Source organism: Macaca mulatta, chromosome 2 (genome assembly GCF_049350105.2).
Source record: "Macaca mulatta isolate MMU2019108-1 chromosome 2, T2T-MMU8v2.0, whole genome shotgun sequence".
Lineage (NCBI taxonomy): Eukaryota > Metazoa > Chordata > Mammalia > Primates > Cercopithecidae > Macaca > Macaca mulatta.
In genome coordinates, this window is record NC_133407.1 from 101,468,951 (window position 1) to 101,486,105 (window position 17,155).

At 46.5% G+C, this 17,155-nt stretch overlaps 1 long non-coding RNA gene across 1 annotated transcript; it reads left to right on the top strand.

The window, feature by feature from the left end:
* Positions 1-11,811: 11,811 nt before the first annotated feature.
* Positions 11,812-15,623, top strand: LOC106996955 (uncharacterized). Its single transcript, XR_003727247.2, has 2 exons — positions 11,812-12,116; positions 15,471-15,623. It is a non-coding gene; the product is annotated as an uncharacterized LOC106996955 (long non-coding RNA).
* Positions 15,624-17,155: the final 1,532 nt, after the last annotated feature.

Below are 17,155 nucleotides of genomic sequence, written 5' to 3' on the forward strand. Positions count from 1 at the left end.
GACAGCTGGTCTTTGTGAATACAGTGGTGTATGGTTGATATTCAGCTGCAAGTTTTTTTGTTTTTGTTTTTGTTTTTTTTAATCTGTGAATTGATGCTGGTTGGTCAGTCAGTATACCGAAAGATAATAGCACACTTAAGGCCAGGATGAGGCTGCTGTGCCTATGGAGTAGCCATTCTTTTATTCCTTTACTTTCTTAATAAACTTGTTTTCACTTAAAAAAAAAAAAAAAAAAAAAAAAAGACTTGTTTTAGGAAGCCTGATTTTAGGAAGGCTTGTTTACAAGGGGACTATTTACAGTCCTGCAGGTGTAGACATATGCCAAGAGATGGTACAATAAACTGGATAAGCAGTAGCAAAACTGTTACCACCAACAGGCTTGAAGAAAAAATGGGTGGAAGGTGTCATTAGAAGGGAGAGAACCGATGGAGTGGGCTGTCTTGGGAGGACCAGTGGCCTCCTGTTGAAGGATGCATCCAACCCATGTTGACTCACAGGCAGGAAACCAGGGGATTAAGTGCCCTGATCTCACTCTCTTCCTTCTCCATTTCCTGCTGGGGATTGCCATTGCCGAACCCAACTGGGAGCCAGAAGCTCATTCATCTAATCTTGCAAAGGAATTCGGTGATAAACAGCATAAAAAGTTAACAAGTACATTTCCCTCATGTGTCTTGAAAATATGTTAAGAGCTGACTCATACTCCACACACCGTGGTGTACCCATTAGCAAAGTTTGCAACTATCAGTGATGGAAAACAAGTTACAGTGGCTTTAAACATAGAGGGGTTGACTTCTATACTATAGCAGGAAGTCTTGAAGTAGGCAACCACTGACATTCAGTGGCTCAGTAATGGCAGTGCTAATGTGCCTAGAATTATTTCAGCCTTTACCTTGTACTGGTTGCTTCATACTTGCAAGATGGTTGCCCAGCCCCAGGCATGGTCAACTTAGGAAGAAGGAGGGAGAGAAAAATTTTCAAGAAGTACCCTCAGCAGACTTCCCATCATATTTCATTGATCAGAACGGGGTTTCATGGTCTCCTATAGTAGCAAGGAAGACTGGAAAAGTGGGAAATGGGTTGATCATGCCTGATTTAAACCACTTGTAATTAATTGCTTGAGACTGGAGACTTTGGTGCATGGATCAAAATCAGGGATTTGTCATCAAGAAGGAAGGGATGGGATGAATTCTTAACAATGAATGAGGCTTACCACAAGTGGTTTTATTCAACAATGAAGCCAATTGTCTGCTAGTACTCACTCAGGACAGCAATTGCTCTTTCACACTGTGTGCCATTGATTTTCTGTGACATCCAAAAGTGTTGTTTAATCCAGTAATTTCATCAAGAGCCTGCTCTGCTTTTTCTCTAATCATCATATTCCCTGGTAGCCTATGACTCAATTTAAAAGCCATGGTGTGAATTGTGTTGATTTTCACTATAAATTGGACAAGTTTTATGATGCCTCTGTGGTTTCAATCTTTTCTCTGTCTTTAGTGAGAAAATGCATCCCTATCACGCTAGACTTTATTTTACTCATATTCAGGAAAAGCTTGATTGGTCTTCTAACTAGTTTACAGGGTCTGATGCAAACAAATATGATGCAGAGGCCTCACTGGGCATCATGCCACTATCTGACAAGTTTCACAACAGACGATGCCTCAAGAGGAAATGCATTACCAGCTAACAAAATCCTATTTTTGGATATTCATTCCCATACCCTTATTTCTGATTCATACTTTATTTTTCCTACTCGTATAAAATAATCTGATTCAGCCACTCATCTGCCCAAATATACATAATCACTCTTTATATTGCAGTATTTTTGTTACTATTTTCAATAATACTTCTTTTATTATTTAATGAACCTTTTTTGAATGATGGATCTATCTTTATGATTTGGGGCCATACTGCCATTATTATATGACATAATATAATAACAATAATAGTAACAATAAAATGGAAATATAACAAACATAAACAATACCATGAAAACAGTATGAAAATGTTTTAGCAAGTTCGACTACAGCTAATGGTATTCTCTTTACTAAATACGAGCTGAGCTAAACTGCTTAATTCAGCTCTGATGGCACGGGTGCATGCTACAAGACCATGATAATTATTACAAAGGTAATGAGATTTCTATGGAAATTATCATTGATCTCACATTTATGAAATGTATGTGAACAAAATTTCTTGTATGTGTAGCAACCTCTGCCATGCCCTGCTTTTATCCCCTTGGCCCTCATAGTTCTCACACCTCCTGATGGTTTCTCACTGCAAACACAGGTGACTCTCTGCCTGAGTGATGTTTCTGGTCACAGGACCATGCTCCATAGGCACACAGGGCAGGCTGGAAGTGCACCCTGAATACAGCCCTTAGCTGACAATGGGTTAGGGTAGACACTGAGGGGTGTTCCAGACAGCATCCCAGAGGTCCCAGGGAGATTGAGCTGCAGTTGCCCACCCCGGTAATTTACTCATCAACACACCCTGTGTTGGTTTCCTTCCCTTCCCTGCCCACCTTCCTTTCTTTCCGTGAGTGCTTCCTGGGATCCAAGTGAAACACTCAAATCTTTGTCTCTGGGTTTGCTTCTGAGGGAAATGAGCTCGAGGCAGTTTTTTCTTTGAAATATCCCTGCCGGCTCTGAGATTCATGAAACACACCTTAGGAAAAACTATTCTAGACAACTCTGCTTATTTCCTCAGTGAGCAGATTGTGGCCCAGAGTCAGGGCCCTGAAGTGCCTAGGGTTACTCTATGGTGAGGGACAGACCCAGTGGCCCTGGTGTTCCCTGTGATGGAACCAGCATAGACTGACATCCTGATGCCCTTGGGGGCTGCTTTGGAGGTATGACCTGAACTCCCCCAACCAGGCATGACACACAGGGGCCTCAGCCCTTCTTAGACTTACCTGGAAGACCCACTGAGGACAGGGAGCTCCTGGCATAAGCTGGGGCAGGAGGGGAATAAGACAAAAGGAAACCAAGGCTGGAAGGGGTCTCCAGCCAGTGGAGGGCTGGGCCTGACCACTCTGTACCTCCTGTCTCCCCTCGCTTTCCCAGCTCTTGTGTTTTTCTGCTTCTGCTCCTGCCCTCACCATTGAAATGAAGGGTTTTCTGGGCCGTTCCTTCCTGGATCTTTCCTAAAGAAGTCCCCACACAAACATCCCACATAGAGATCTCTTCGACTTATGATGGAGTTAAGTCCTGATAAACCCATCATAAGTTGAAAATATCCTAAGTCAAAAATGCATTTAATACACCTAACCTACTAAACAACATAGCTTAGCCTCTCCTATTTTAAATGTGTTCAGAACATTTATACTAGCCTACAGCTGGGCAAAATCATCTAACACTTTTAAGACTATTTTATGATAAAGTGTTGCATATGTCATGTAATTTATTGAATACTGAAAGTGAAAAATAGAATAGTTATATGGGTACTTGAAGTATGGTTTCTACTAAATGTGTATAGCTTTCACACCACAGTGAAGTAGAAAAATTGTAAGTGGAACCATAGTAAATAGGAGATCATCTGTGTACACACTAATGCTTCTCTCTGGGATTAGATCCTGACTCTGTGGATCTCAAAGGAACTGAGAGGGGGTTGGGTATGGTGGCTCACACCTATAATCCCAGCACTTTGGGAGGCCAAGGAAGGTGAATCAACTGAGGTCAGGAGTTCGAGACCAGCCTGGCCAACATGGTGAAACCCCATCTCTATTAAAAATACAAAAATTAGCCGGGCGTGGTGGGGCATGCCTGTAATCCCAGCTACTCGGGAGGCTGAGGCAGGAGAATTGCTAGGACCCAGGAGGCAGAGGTTGTAGTGAGCCGAGATTGCACCACTGCACTCCAGCCTGGACAACAAGAGCGAAACTCTGTCTGAAAAAAAAAAAAAAAAAAAAGGAAGAAAAAGAAACTGAGATGGATTCATGTCCCACAGAACAAGTCATTTTTCTCTGTGCTTCATCTTTTCCTATTTCCTATGAGAGAAGCTTGTGACCCTGTCAACCATTTCCAGATGAAGAAATTGGCTTCTAACCTAGTTTTCTAAATAATCTATTAGAAATGTCTAACCTATGGACCTTTTCTTATTTCCAGTTGACAGACTAAGGCCAAGAAAGAGGTTATATCATGAACCCATTACCTGACTCCCAGACAACAATCTTGCCATTCCAACTTCAGAAGAAGCTTTGGAGGGAGTTTAAACCATAAGCTTACCCTCTCAATCATCCACTACCCCAAGGTAAGTAGGGTTTGTTAGAATCATGGCCCTGCTGGTAAAATCAACTGTTTTCCTAGCTGTGTCCTATCCAGATCCCTCACCTCAGGTTTTGTTTTTGTTTGTTTATTTGTTTTTTGAGACAGAGTCTCACCCTGTCACCCAGGCTGGAGTGCAATGGCACAATCTCAGCTCACTGCAACCTCTGCTTCCCGGGTTCAAGCGATTCTCCTGCCTCAACCTCCCAAGTAGCTGGGACTACAGGTGCCTGCCACCATGCCTGGCTAATTTTTGTATTTTTAGTAGAGACAGGGTTTCATCATGTTGGCTAGGCTGGTCTCGAACTCCTGACCTCAGATGATCCACCTGTCTTGGCATCTCAAAGTGCTGGGATTACAGGCATGAACCACCACACCTGGCCCTCACCTTAGTTCTTATGGGGCCAACTGGGATGTCATCCTAAGGAACTGGAGCATAAATGTCCAGGGCCAGCTCTTGAAAGAGGAAATTCATTTATATAACAGTTACTGAATCCTGCAGGGCCCTAGGCTCACATGCAGAATGATGGAGGGTTCAGGAGATGAACCTTAAAGAATCTAATGCATTCCTGCCCTCCCACGGAGAGTGCATAGGCTAAGAAGTGGGATAGTTCCCATACTACAGGCTAGAGTATACTAAAGCCAACAACAATAATAATGGCCGTGATGGTTTAAAAACATGCCTACACATTCTTTCATGCTCTTTTTTTTTTTTTTTTTTTTTTGCAATGGAGTCTTTTTTTGCCAGGCTGGAGTGCGGTTGCACAATCTCGCCTCACTGCAACCTCCACCTCCCGGGTTGAAGTGATTCTCCTGCCTCAGTCTCCCAAGTAGCTGAGATTACAGGCGTGCATCACCATGCCCAACAAATTTTGTGTTTTTAGTGGAGATGGTCACCATGTTGCCCAGGCTGGTTTTGAACTCCTGACCTCAAGTGATCCAACCGCCTCGGCCTTCCAAAGTGCTGAGATTATAGGCATGAGCCACTGCGCCTGGCCACATGTTCTTCTTATCAAAATGGAAATCTAACATACCTCTCCTTGAAAATGGGCCAGGCAGCTGGGCACAGTGGCTCACACCTGTAATCCCACCACTGGGAGGCTGAGGCAGGCGGACCACAAGGTCAGGAGTTCAAGACCAGTTTGACCAACAGGGTGAAACCCTGTCTCTACTAAAAATACAAAAATTAGCCAGGCATGGTGGCAGGCGCCTATAATCCCAGCTACTTGGGAGGCTGAGGCAGGAGAATAACTTGAACCCAGGAGGCAGAGGTTGCAGTGAACCAAGATCGTACCATCACACTCCAGCCTGGGCGACACAGCAAGATTCCGTCTCAATAAAAAGAAAGAAAATGGTCCAGACTTAGTGACTTGCTTCTAATAAATAGGACGTGAAAGAAGTGATAATGTGTGATTTCTAAGGCTAAGTTAGAAATGGTGATATAGCTTCTACCTAGCTTTTTCTTGAATACTCGCCTTTGAAACTCAGCCACCATATTGTGAGGAAGCCTGGGCTACCCAGCACACACCTCACATGTAGGTGTCCTGGCCAATGGCCCCAGCTGACAGCCAGCATCAACTGCCAGATTTGTAAGTGAACATAGTTTCAGATGATTCTCATCTCTAGCCTTCATGTCTTTCCAGTTATGAGTTATTCTCATCAAGTTCTGCCCAAATTACAGATTTATTAGCAAAATAAATGTATTCAGTCACTACATTTGTGAATTGGTTATGCAGCAATAGATAACTGGAACCATACTAAAGTGTGTTGAGTATCTACTACAAGCCAGTGTGCTAAATACATTACAGGGTTATAATCACATTTAATCCTCCCAACAATTCTATAGGTAGATATTATGGGGTGTCTACCTTATGGAGAACTGAAGCTCAGAGCAATTAAGTGACTTGACAGAATCACAGAGCTTGTAAGTGGCAAAACAGGACTGGAGGCAGTAGTGTGCTGGTAAATGATTAGCAACCAGTCCTCTGGGTTAGGGCAGGGGTTGGGGGAGGAAGGAAGTCATGATCTATAGTTTTTCTAATTTCTGTGGTATAAATTATTCCATGATGGCTGATTTCAAGCTACTGGCACAGAAAGTGAAATTGGGTAGAAACGTGCACAATCACCTCTCTGAGGCTATGGTACACCACTGAGTAGAGACTGCCAACCCCAGGACCTATGTATATGGGGTTATAAAAATGGATGGTTGGAAGATTTCTGAGGGGGTGATGGAGAAGCTGGTCTAGGGAGTTTCTCTTGAAATGTAGTCTGAGCTGCAGAAAAGGCACTTTGGGCATTCATTCATCCTGTGTACTCACCTGAGTGCCAGACAGTATTCTAGTCATTGATCATTAGCAGAAAATGAAACACACAAACTCCTTGCTCTCATGGAGTTTTCTTTTTATCAGGACAGAGGTAGGGAGACTCAAAGGCACAGGCTATACTGAGAAGTTTGAGCAATGGAGAAGAAAGTGGAGCTCTGACTGAACTTAGCCAGCCACAGTCAGGCTCCAAGAGGGGAGATGACCTGGGCTGATGGCTCCCTTTCCTCTGTTGGCCCTTCCCTTTTGGGAGAGCTCTTATGTCAGAAAAGTCTCAAGTCTGTTAGATTGGGAGTCCCTGACTCCCAGCCCAAGGAAGCAGCCCTAGGAAAGGAGAGGATGCAATTTCCCAAAGCTACCTCTTACCGCTTCCCTCCCCCAATCTCATCCCTCCATCTATTGGTGAGAAGCCTCCTAAAGTTGGCCTGAGGCTCCTGAGGGACTGGTTCCACCGGAGTCTTTAACGAGGACCCCATCCTCCTTGGGACCTGCAATAGTGATAAGAATCAGAGCACAATCCTCAAATAATTCCCACAAATTTGGAACTGATTCTTAACTAAAACAAAAAAAAAAAGAAAGAAAGCTTTCTATCCAAAGGATTCTGTGCTCTGCAAGGAAGAAATACCTTGTCTAAGGGTTAGCTTCTTCAGAAAGAGAACTAGGAGGAATCTGCCTTCCAAGATGACATCAGCCAAGCTTGTGTGGTTTCATCTAAGGAGGGGGATTTATTTTTGATATACAAGACTGAAAATACTTAAAGCATGACATGTAAAATTATTTAAAAGATACTAAGACGTGACAAATTAAGCTTTCTTGAAGTCTTGAGTTGGAAGAAGTGGAGTGAGGGGCAGGTCATGAAGCACATAGCAGGACATAATTTAAACCAGATGTCAGAGGTCACTGCTCCTAAAGCCATTGGCTGGACTGACACGTGGAGAAGATGCTTCCAGCCATTCTCTTCTCAGCCCTGCCTGTCCCAGACTCTATCAACTCTCTTTCTCAAATTCCAGGGTTATCCCCAAGCCTGCCTTTCTTTCTTTTTTTTTTTTTTTTAACTTTTATTTTAGGGTCAGGGGTACATTTGCAGGTTTGTTATATAGATAAATTTGTGTCACAAGAGTTTGTTGAACAGATTATTTCATCATCCACGTACTAAGCTTAGTAGCCACTAGTTATTTTTCCTGATTCTCTCCTTCCTCCCACCCTTCACTGTTCTCCTCTGTGTGTCCATGTCCATCATTTAGCTGGTCTCGAACTCCTGAGATCATGTGGTATTTGGTTTTCTGTTCTTGCATTAGTTTGCTGAGGATAATAGCCTCCAACTTCATCCATGTTCCTGCAAAAGGCATGATCTCATTCTTTTTTACGGCTGCATAGTATTCCACCGTGCATATGTACCACATTTTCTTTATGCTATCTGTCACTGATGGGCATTTAGGTTGATTCCATGTTTTTGCTATTGTGAACAGTGCTGCAGTGAACAGAGGCATGCATATGTCTTTATGATAGAATGATTCATATTCTTTTGGGTATATACTCTGTAATGGGATTGCTGGGTTGAATGGTACCTCTGTTTTTATGTCTTTGAGGAATTGGCACTCTGCTTTCCACAATGGCTGAAGTAATTTACACTGTCACCAACAGTATTAAGCATTCCCTTTTCTCCGCAACCTCACCAGCATCTGTTATTTTTTTATCTTTTAATAATCACCATTCTGACTGGTGTGAAATGGTATCTCATTGTGGTTTTGATTTGTATTTCTTTAATGATCAGTGCTATTGAGGTTTTTTTTTTTTAATATACTTATTGGCCACATGTTTGTCTTCTTTTGAAAAGTGCCTATTCATGTCCTTTGCCCACTTTTTGATGGGGTTGTTTGTTTTCTTCCAAGCCTGTCTTTCAATTGATTTTAAAAAACTGTGGATCTGCTTTCTTATTTTTATTTTAATTTTATTTTTTTATTTTTTGAGATGGAGTCTTGCTTTGTCGCCCAGGCTGGAGTGCAATGGTGCGATCTCAGCTCACTGCAACTTCCACCTCCCGGGTTCAAGGGATTCTCCTGCCTCAGCCTCCTAAGTAGCTGGGATTACAGGTGCCTGCCACAATGCCGGGCTAATTTTTGTATTTTTTAGTACAGACGGAGTTTCACCATATTGGTCAGGCTGGTCTCGAACTCCTGACCTCAGGTGATCCACCCGCCTTGGCCTCCCAAAGTGCTGGGATTATAGGCATGAGCTACTGTGCCCGGCCTGGATCTGCTTTTTCTATAAAATTATATCTTTCTTGCGGTGGGAGAGCCTTTTTAAAAAGTCCTATTTTCTTTCCTTTGATAAAACTCATACATATACATGATTGAGAACATCAAAAATGGAAGAAAATGAAAAGTTAGGTCTCCTTTCTTCTGTTTACCCTTAGGTGTCTCCGCTAGAGCCGCCATTAATAGTTTTTGTTACTTTCCAGAAATATGCTATGTACATTATTTACACACACACACACACCCTCATCCTACTAGACCTCTCTGGAGTCTTTATCTCAGCCCTCCCTCCCTTCCCCCTCCTAGACACACTTGTTTCCCTTGGCCTCAGGCATGGCTCTCTGTTCTCCTGTCTTACTGACTGCTCCTTTGGAGGGTCCTTTCCTGGCTCTATTTTATCTCTCAATCTCTAAATATTGGAGGGTCCCAGCACAGTGACCTGGGTCCACTTTTCTATCTGCTTCACTTCCTAAGAGATCCCTTCTCCAGCCTTATGGCTTTACGGATCACCTTCACTGCTGGCTACTGCGTCCCTGGCCTCCATGCGCCACTCCAGACCCACTTGCAATCCTTTTACTCCCTGCTCTGGGCTGGGGACTGACCCGTATGTGCTGCATCCATGGGCTCCCTTGCCCTCTGGCTTCCCACGGCCTTTGGAGGTGGGGTGGAGAGTGACGTCAGGGTATTTGTTCTCCCTGTAGGGTTGCCATGGAGTGGCTGCATTTTTCCACCAAAGGCCTCAGCTCCTGTCAGTTGGCAACATACAAACTTGTCTACTAAAAGATAAATCCCAGGCTGGTGTGGTGGCTCACACCTGTAATCCCAGCACTTTGGGAGGCCAAGGCGGGTGGATCACCTGAGGTCAGGAGTTCAAGACTGGCTTGCTGTCTCTACTAAAAATACAAAAATTAGCCAGGTGTGGTGGTGCACACCTGTAATCCCAGCTACTCGGGAGGCTGAGGCAGGAGAATCACTTGAACCTGGGAGGCAGAGGTTGCAGTGAGCTGAGATTGTGCCACCACACCCCAGCCTGGGCGACAGAGCAAGACTCCATCTCAAAAAAAAAAAAAAAAAAAGATAAATTCCCTTCCTTGGATGAAATCACATGAATTTGGATGTTGTCTTCTCCACTCAGCTATCTTTCAGTTATCTTTGTCCCCAGGTTCCAGCAACTCCCTCTTCTCACTCCTTCAGAACTATGGATGGTTAAGGACCCACTCTTACTAGCCCTGGGGGCCTACACCACCCTCCTGGTTTCTCTACATCCTGCTACTCTTTTCTAAAGGCTCCTTTTATTAAACCCTCCTCAAATTTCTCAATTCCAGGGTGCCAGCTGTCTCTCCCTGGGACCCTCTCTGCTACAAATTCCAAACAGCTCTCATGTTTCCATCACACCGGAATTCCCAATCCATGTGAGCAGTTCAGACTGATTCTTCACCTCGGTTCCCCAAAATCTTGCTCCTCCCACCAGCTTCCCTCTCCTGATGAAAGATAACTCCATACTTATAGTTACACACACCTCTTTCTCTCATACTTAGATCTGGGGCTATCAGCAAATCCTATCAGCTCTACTATCAGAATTCACCCAGAAGCAGATCATTGGGTGACATCTCCTACCACCCTGCTCCAGCCCCGCTGTATCTCCCATGGTTGCAGCAGCCTCCTTCCTAGACTCCCGGATTCTACCCTTGCCCCTCTGTAGTAGTCTCCCCTCAGCAGCCAGAGGGATCCTTTAAAACCTAAGTCGAGTCACGTCACCTCTTTGTGCAAGAACCTCCAATGGCTATGAAAGCCAAAATCCTCACAAAAGCCTAGGAAGTCCTATCTGATCTTCCTCCTCCCCTCCTTCAAGACCGTTCCTCCCACCACTGTGACCCTGCCCGCTCCTCTTCAGCTTCGCTGGCCTCCTGGCTGGTCTTCGTGTCCAAGTAAAGTCTTGTGCACAGGCTAGGCCCTACACCGGGCGGAGAGGTGACGTTCTCTCCCATCATTCTGGTCTCTGCTCTGAAATCAACTTGTCCCAGAGGCCTTCCCTGACCACCCACTCTAACATGGCACAACCCTGACATTTTCTGTACCCCTTGCTCTGACTGAGTCTCCTCCATAGCACTTATCACGACTTGATGCATTTTACTTGTTTTCCCCCATCCCCATAAGCTGTTTTGTTCTCTGTTTTATTTCCAGTATCTGCAATGTGCCATGCACTTTGTAGGTGCTCAATACATGTCTGTTGAATGAATATATACCTTTAAGAAATGACCAGGCCAGGTGTGGTGACTCACACCTGTAATCCCAGCTTTGGGAGGCTGAGGGGGGTGGATCTCTTGAGCCCAGGAGTTCAAGACCTGCTTGGGCAACATAGTGAGACCCCCATCTCTACAAAAAATTGAAAAATATTATCTAGGCATGGTGGCATGCACCTGTGGTCCCAGCTACTTTGAAGGTTGAGGTGGGAGGATCACTTAAGCCCAGGAGGTCAAGGGTGCAGTGAGCTGTGATTGCACCACTGCACTCCTGCCCAGGCGGCAGAACAACACTCTGACACACACACACACACACACATACACACACACACACACACACACAGAGACCATAATGGGGAACACAGAGCTGGCTCATAAACAGCTGCCTCATTCTTGTTCACAGCACATAGTATTCCACGGCATTTTTTAGATTAATTTCCTATGATGGACATCTAGGTGGGTTCTGACCTTCAGTACTTCAAACTATGCAGCTGAAACGATGTGCTGCTAACATAGCACAAGCATTTATCCTTGTATTTCTCAGTAGGATAAGTCCCTAGATGTGTGATTGTTAGGTCAAAAGGTATGCTCATTTAAAATTCTGATCATATTTCCAAGTTGTTCTCCAAACTGGCAGACCCAGCCAGTTCTCTCTCCCTGACAACAGTGGATAAACACTGCTGTTTCCCCATCTGCTCCGACACCATGCAGTATCAGACTTTTTGATCTTGGTCAGTAGGGATCGGTATTTCTGTGTTCAGTCGTCATTTCTCTAATATGGTAGTGAAGCCTAGTTTCCTTTGGAACTTTTCCAGGGATCACACCGGCCAAGGCCTGATTGGAGACGCCTGGGACCCTGCCGAGCTAGCCGGCCCCTTAACCCTGGCCGCAGCCACGACTCCGAGCGCTGCTCCTTCTTTTTCTGCACTTTCCTTTCTCCCCCACAAGCTTCTGATTCTTGGAACCAGGCTTGGTGACCTCACGCGAGTGACTTCATATCCGGGACTTTCTGGGAATTCTCAGCAGCACTTTTTCGTAAGAAACGTAACGCGGGGGGGGGGGGGGGGGGGGGAGTGGGTGGGGAGGGGGTGGTGGGCGGAGCTTTTGAGGAAGAAGGGAGAGAACAGCTCAGGGCCCGCTTCCTCCTTCCGATTAGGTCGGGTGGAGCTGGCAGGCGGGCGGGCCAGCTGCAGCCAGCGAAACCCGAGTACCGCCCCCTTGGCCTGCAGCAGGACACCCGCGCGCCTGCCTTCCGGGACGCAGGTGGGGGTTGGGGCGCGGACCTCAGTCCTCATAGCGCCTGATTTGGGACCAGGGAGTTGTTCCTGAGGGTTCCCAAGCAGAGCCTCTGCTAGAGTTTTCTTCGGAAGTTAGCTGGGCATCTAACTAGGCAGCTCTGCCACAGGTTGCGGGGAGGGTCAGCATAACCAAAACCAGAGCCCCATTATGATTTTTGTGGACCCTAAGTACTTTTGCCTTAATGGGCTCCTTTTCCATAAAAAAAAATTTTAAAGTATATTTTACGACTGTGGTGGTATAAAGCCGAATAGGTTAATGTTATATATTCAAACAATGTCTTCGGCCTGAAAGTTTGTTTTTCCCTTCTGATAGTAAAATAAGTTAAAACATTGTCATGAGTTTCTAAAAGTATTGAGGACCCTAGGCACTGTTGCCCCCTGTGCCGGATGGGTGAGTTGGCCCTGGGTAAAGTCAGGGCGATGTGACACAGCCTGGAAAGAACATGAAAGGATCTAGAAGATAGAATTCTCCCCTCCCGGAGGAGGCCATAAACACAGTAACAGCTGCACAGGAAGGGCCTTGAATGACCTAAGAAGCGTGGATTTTAAGGTGACAGAGGTGGTGAGAAGCTGCTGCAAGGCTGGATTGGAGGACTGATGGTTTGGGGGTGGCACTGGTGGTGGGGAGAGAAATGAGGAGGCTGTTGCTGCGGTACAGTTGGATGTTGGAGCTCACAGATCAACGTAGAAATGAAGCAGGGGGCAAGGGGAAGAGGTACTTGGGAAGCCAAAGCCCACTGATATGAGGCGGTAATGCAGGGAGAAGCCTGGGCTATCTTCTCTGGCTTCGGTGAATGGCAGATGCTGCCAGCCCTCTTGGAAAACAGGAAGACAGGAGGAGAACCTGTATGTGCTCCAGGACTTTGGGAAGATCAAATGGAAGGTCTTTCACAAATAACAAAGCAAGGAGACTTCCAGTAACTTCACAGGCTTGTGGGCAGCTTCAGGGCCACCTCTTGCCCAGATCCTGCAATTGTTCTTAACAGGCATTCTAACCCCACCCCTGCTGCCTGAGCTGCCTCCCCAAAGCTCCATTCTTGTTGGGCCACTTTCCTGCTCCCTATGGCCTGGAGGACAAAACCACCTCACTTGGACATTTCCAGGATAAAGAATGGGGAAAAGCAGACTAAGTTTTCAATACCCTTTCAGTAGAAAACTGTCCCAGAAACTCATTGGCTACCTACTTCTTAATTCCCAATAACTGTTTTTATGTGCACATCTCCACCCCCATAATAGTCTTGACTCCCACCCTCAAATATGAACACTGGGCTTTCTCCAGAGCAGATCAGGCCAAAATCAAGGGCTGGGACAGGAAATACACTTGCAGGGAGAAGAGCTGGGCTTGAATGACCTCTTGAAAGATAATCCTTCATGTATTCACTCTAAAACATGAATTTAGCACTTACTATGTGTTCTGGCACCATTCTAGCACTGGGGATGCAATAAAAATCAAATGAGATGTGGTTCTTCATGGAAATGCTACTTCAGTGGGGGGAAGACTGACTGTGGAGATGTCACTTTCCAAAGACGTATGCATGTTCTAGAATTTTGCCTCTCGCCTACCAAAAGGTGATGTCTAATACCCCCTTCCTTTCAATCCGGGCAGACTTGTGACTCACTTGTAACCAACAGGATGTACAGATGTGATTTTTCATGACTTCTGAGACTAGGTCATAAGAGGCGATACAGCTTCTGCCTTGTTAGGTGGGACATGTCTTTGGAGCCCTGAACTACAACTTAGGAAGTTCGACAACCCAGAGATTGCCATGTTGTGGGGAAGCCCAGGCCACATGGAGAGGCCACATGTGTGTGTTCTGGCTGACATCCCTGCTGACGTCCCAAACATTGTGGCACAGAAACAAGCCATGCCAACTGTGCTCTGTCCCAAATTCCTGTTTGGGGTGGTTTGCTATGCAGAAATAATATCTAGAACACTAAGAAACAAGGGAATAAGTGAGCAAGATAATTTCATATTGTGAGAGGAAAATATGGGAAAACATAAAGCAGCGTGAAAACAAGGGCCTCTTTAGATGGGGGAAGCGGGGAGGACTGATCAAGAAAGGTCTTTCTGGAGAGACATTGGAACTGAGACCTGAGTGAGAAGGAGCTCAACCACTAACCATCTGGGAGAAGAGACTTTCAGCCAGAGGGTTCATTAAGTACAAAGGTCCGGAGGCAGGAATCAGCTTGGTATGTTCTGAGAAGGGCAAGAAAGACAGTGTGACTAGGGTGATGTGGGTGAGGAGGAGAGTGGGGCCAACGAAGTTGGAGAGGAAGGCAGAGAGGCAAGTCATTCTGGTCCTACAGGTCACTGAGAGGAGTTTGGATTTAAGACTGAGTGAGCTGGGGAGCCGGTGGAGGGTATTATGCAGGAGTGCCTGGATCTGGTAAACTCTTATTAATAAAAGTTCCTGCTGCCTGCTGGAGGACAGAGTGTAAGGACACACAGGGCAAAGGGAGGAGGATCATTGGGGAGGCTACGGCAGTGCCTCATCCCCCAGGGAAGGGAGGATGCACGATGGCTTGAGACATGGTGATGGCGGTGAAGATGGGGACTGGTGGACAAATTCCGGACACAGAGGCAATGACAGAGAGTACCAGCGAGGGAGGAGGCGCCCAGTCCTGCAGGTCCCGAGCAGGATCTAGACATGGGTGAGGACGGGAACCCGCTATCCGTCTGGAGTCCGAAGGGAGCCTCAGCGAGAGGGCTGGCCAGGATGGCGCGTCCTGGCGTCCGTCGTCTGCAGTGCAGAGCCAGTCCCTGGCTGCGCTCCTGCCGGACGTCTCCCAGCAACAGCCGCCGCCGCCCGAACGTTCTGAACTCGGCGGCCCCTTAGCTCTCATCGTCGCCTCGGCGACGGCCGGTGGGAACACGCCCTGCGGGCTCCGGGGGCGGGGTCTTGGCGCCACGCGCTCCGCCTCCCGCGGGGTGCGCCTTCAGCCCCGCCCGCCCCCTCCCTTCCTCGGCGGCACGCGTGGCCGCAGGTGTGCAGGGCGCCCGGAGCGGCCTCGCCGAAAAGCCGCTTCTCTGTGCACGCCGCCGCCGGCGCGCACCACAGGCCCAGCCACCTCTCCCCACTCTTCCCCTCAGGCCGCCATCTTCAACCAACTGGACTGAGTCTTCTGTCATTCGGGTCACCTCCGCTGAGACGCCTTCCCTGACCACCCAAGTTGAAGGAACTGCCAACATTTCCCTCTTGGACTTTGTGTTTTATTTCCTTCACAGTATTTCTCCCCTCTAAAATTATCTTGTCTGCTTCTACCTATATTGTCTTCCCTCTTGAAACCGAAGTTCCATAAGCTGAGGCAGAAATTCTGCCTTGTTCATCTCTGTTGTCAGCACCCTGAACAGAGCCTGGCATGAATGAGGTGCTCAATAAAAGTTACTTCGATGAATCGGCAGATTTCCTCAATCATTTCATTCATTTATGCATTCATTTATTTGACATTTATGGAGTGCCTTCTAGGCACTTGTGGTAAAGAGGTACCAAGATGAACGAGACAGGGATACCCCTGGAGGTAAGAAAGAAGATATGTATTTTTTTTTAATTACGATAATACTAAAAGTGAATGTCTTTGAGTTCCAGATGCCAGGCATAGCTTCAAGCTCTTTATACTTTCTAGCGTTCCATTATTGGAAAGCTAAGCATGTGGGAGTTATTTGTCCGACTGCTCAAGGTCATTGCCTATATAGGCTGCTGGGCCCTGTAATCAAGTGAGATCCCGCAGAAGGCAGGGGATCAACAAGATTTGTGTACCAGGCCCAAGCAGGTGGATTTGGTACCTTGATTATTCTCGACACAGCACAGTTTCCCACAGGGCACAGGCTCCTTCCAGATCAGAGCTGTGTTGTCCCAGGAGAACCCTACGCATATTGGCTGAGCAGGCAACGAGGGGCCTGTGAGGGTTGTGGAGGGTTAGGCCCTGGGTTAGGGGTAGGATAGGGCCTATCTCTTCCATTGAAGCAAAGTGTGAGTAACTTTCCACATAAACTTGGTGTGAGGCAAACCTAGTTTCAAACGCCTGGATATCCAGGAAATCCAGGAACTAAATTTATTCCACCTCGGGGTCTTTGCAAGTGCTCTTCCCTCCACCTAGCATGCTTCCTCCCCCGATTTGCACATAGTTGCTCTTTGTCATTGAGATCTCAGCTGAGGTGTTTTTTCCTTAGAGAGCCCTGCCTTGGCCATGCCACAGTCTAAGGCAATCACCTGCCATTGTCGCATGACCATATTTTAAGACTTTTATCCCAAAATGGGAGAGTGGCCTAGTCAGATGCATCACCCTATTCCTGATCTAATTTTTCTTATATATTGTCTCTGTCTCCTCATTCTAAAAGGTTCCCTGAAAGCGGGACCCCATTGGACCTCACCTCTGTATCCCCATTGCCTAGAACAGGCCTGGAACACAGAAGATGCTTAGTGATTTTTGAAAGACAACTTGAAAAGGGCCCTTCACCAAAACATCCTGACTTTCTAGGCCAGGATCTGTGCACTCCATTTTCCAGGAACCCCTGCTTGGCACACGACACCTGGGCTGAACAGGCAGAAGTGACCCAGACATCTTGGGCAGAGGAATTCTCCTGGCATGAGTTCCTCCCGCTTCCCAGGCCTGAATGGGCTGCTCTCCAACTCTGGGGCAGGATTCTAAGAACCCCTCCAGGATGGTGTTCAAGAACATCCAGGAGGGGAGATCGAGATAGAGAGGGCAGCACTGTGTGTGTGTGTGTGTGTGTGTGTGTGTGTGTGTAATGGGGATAGGGGCAAGGAGACTAGA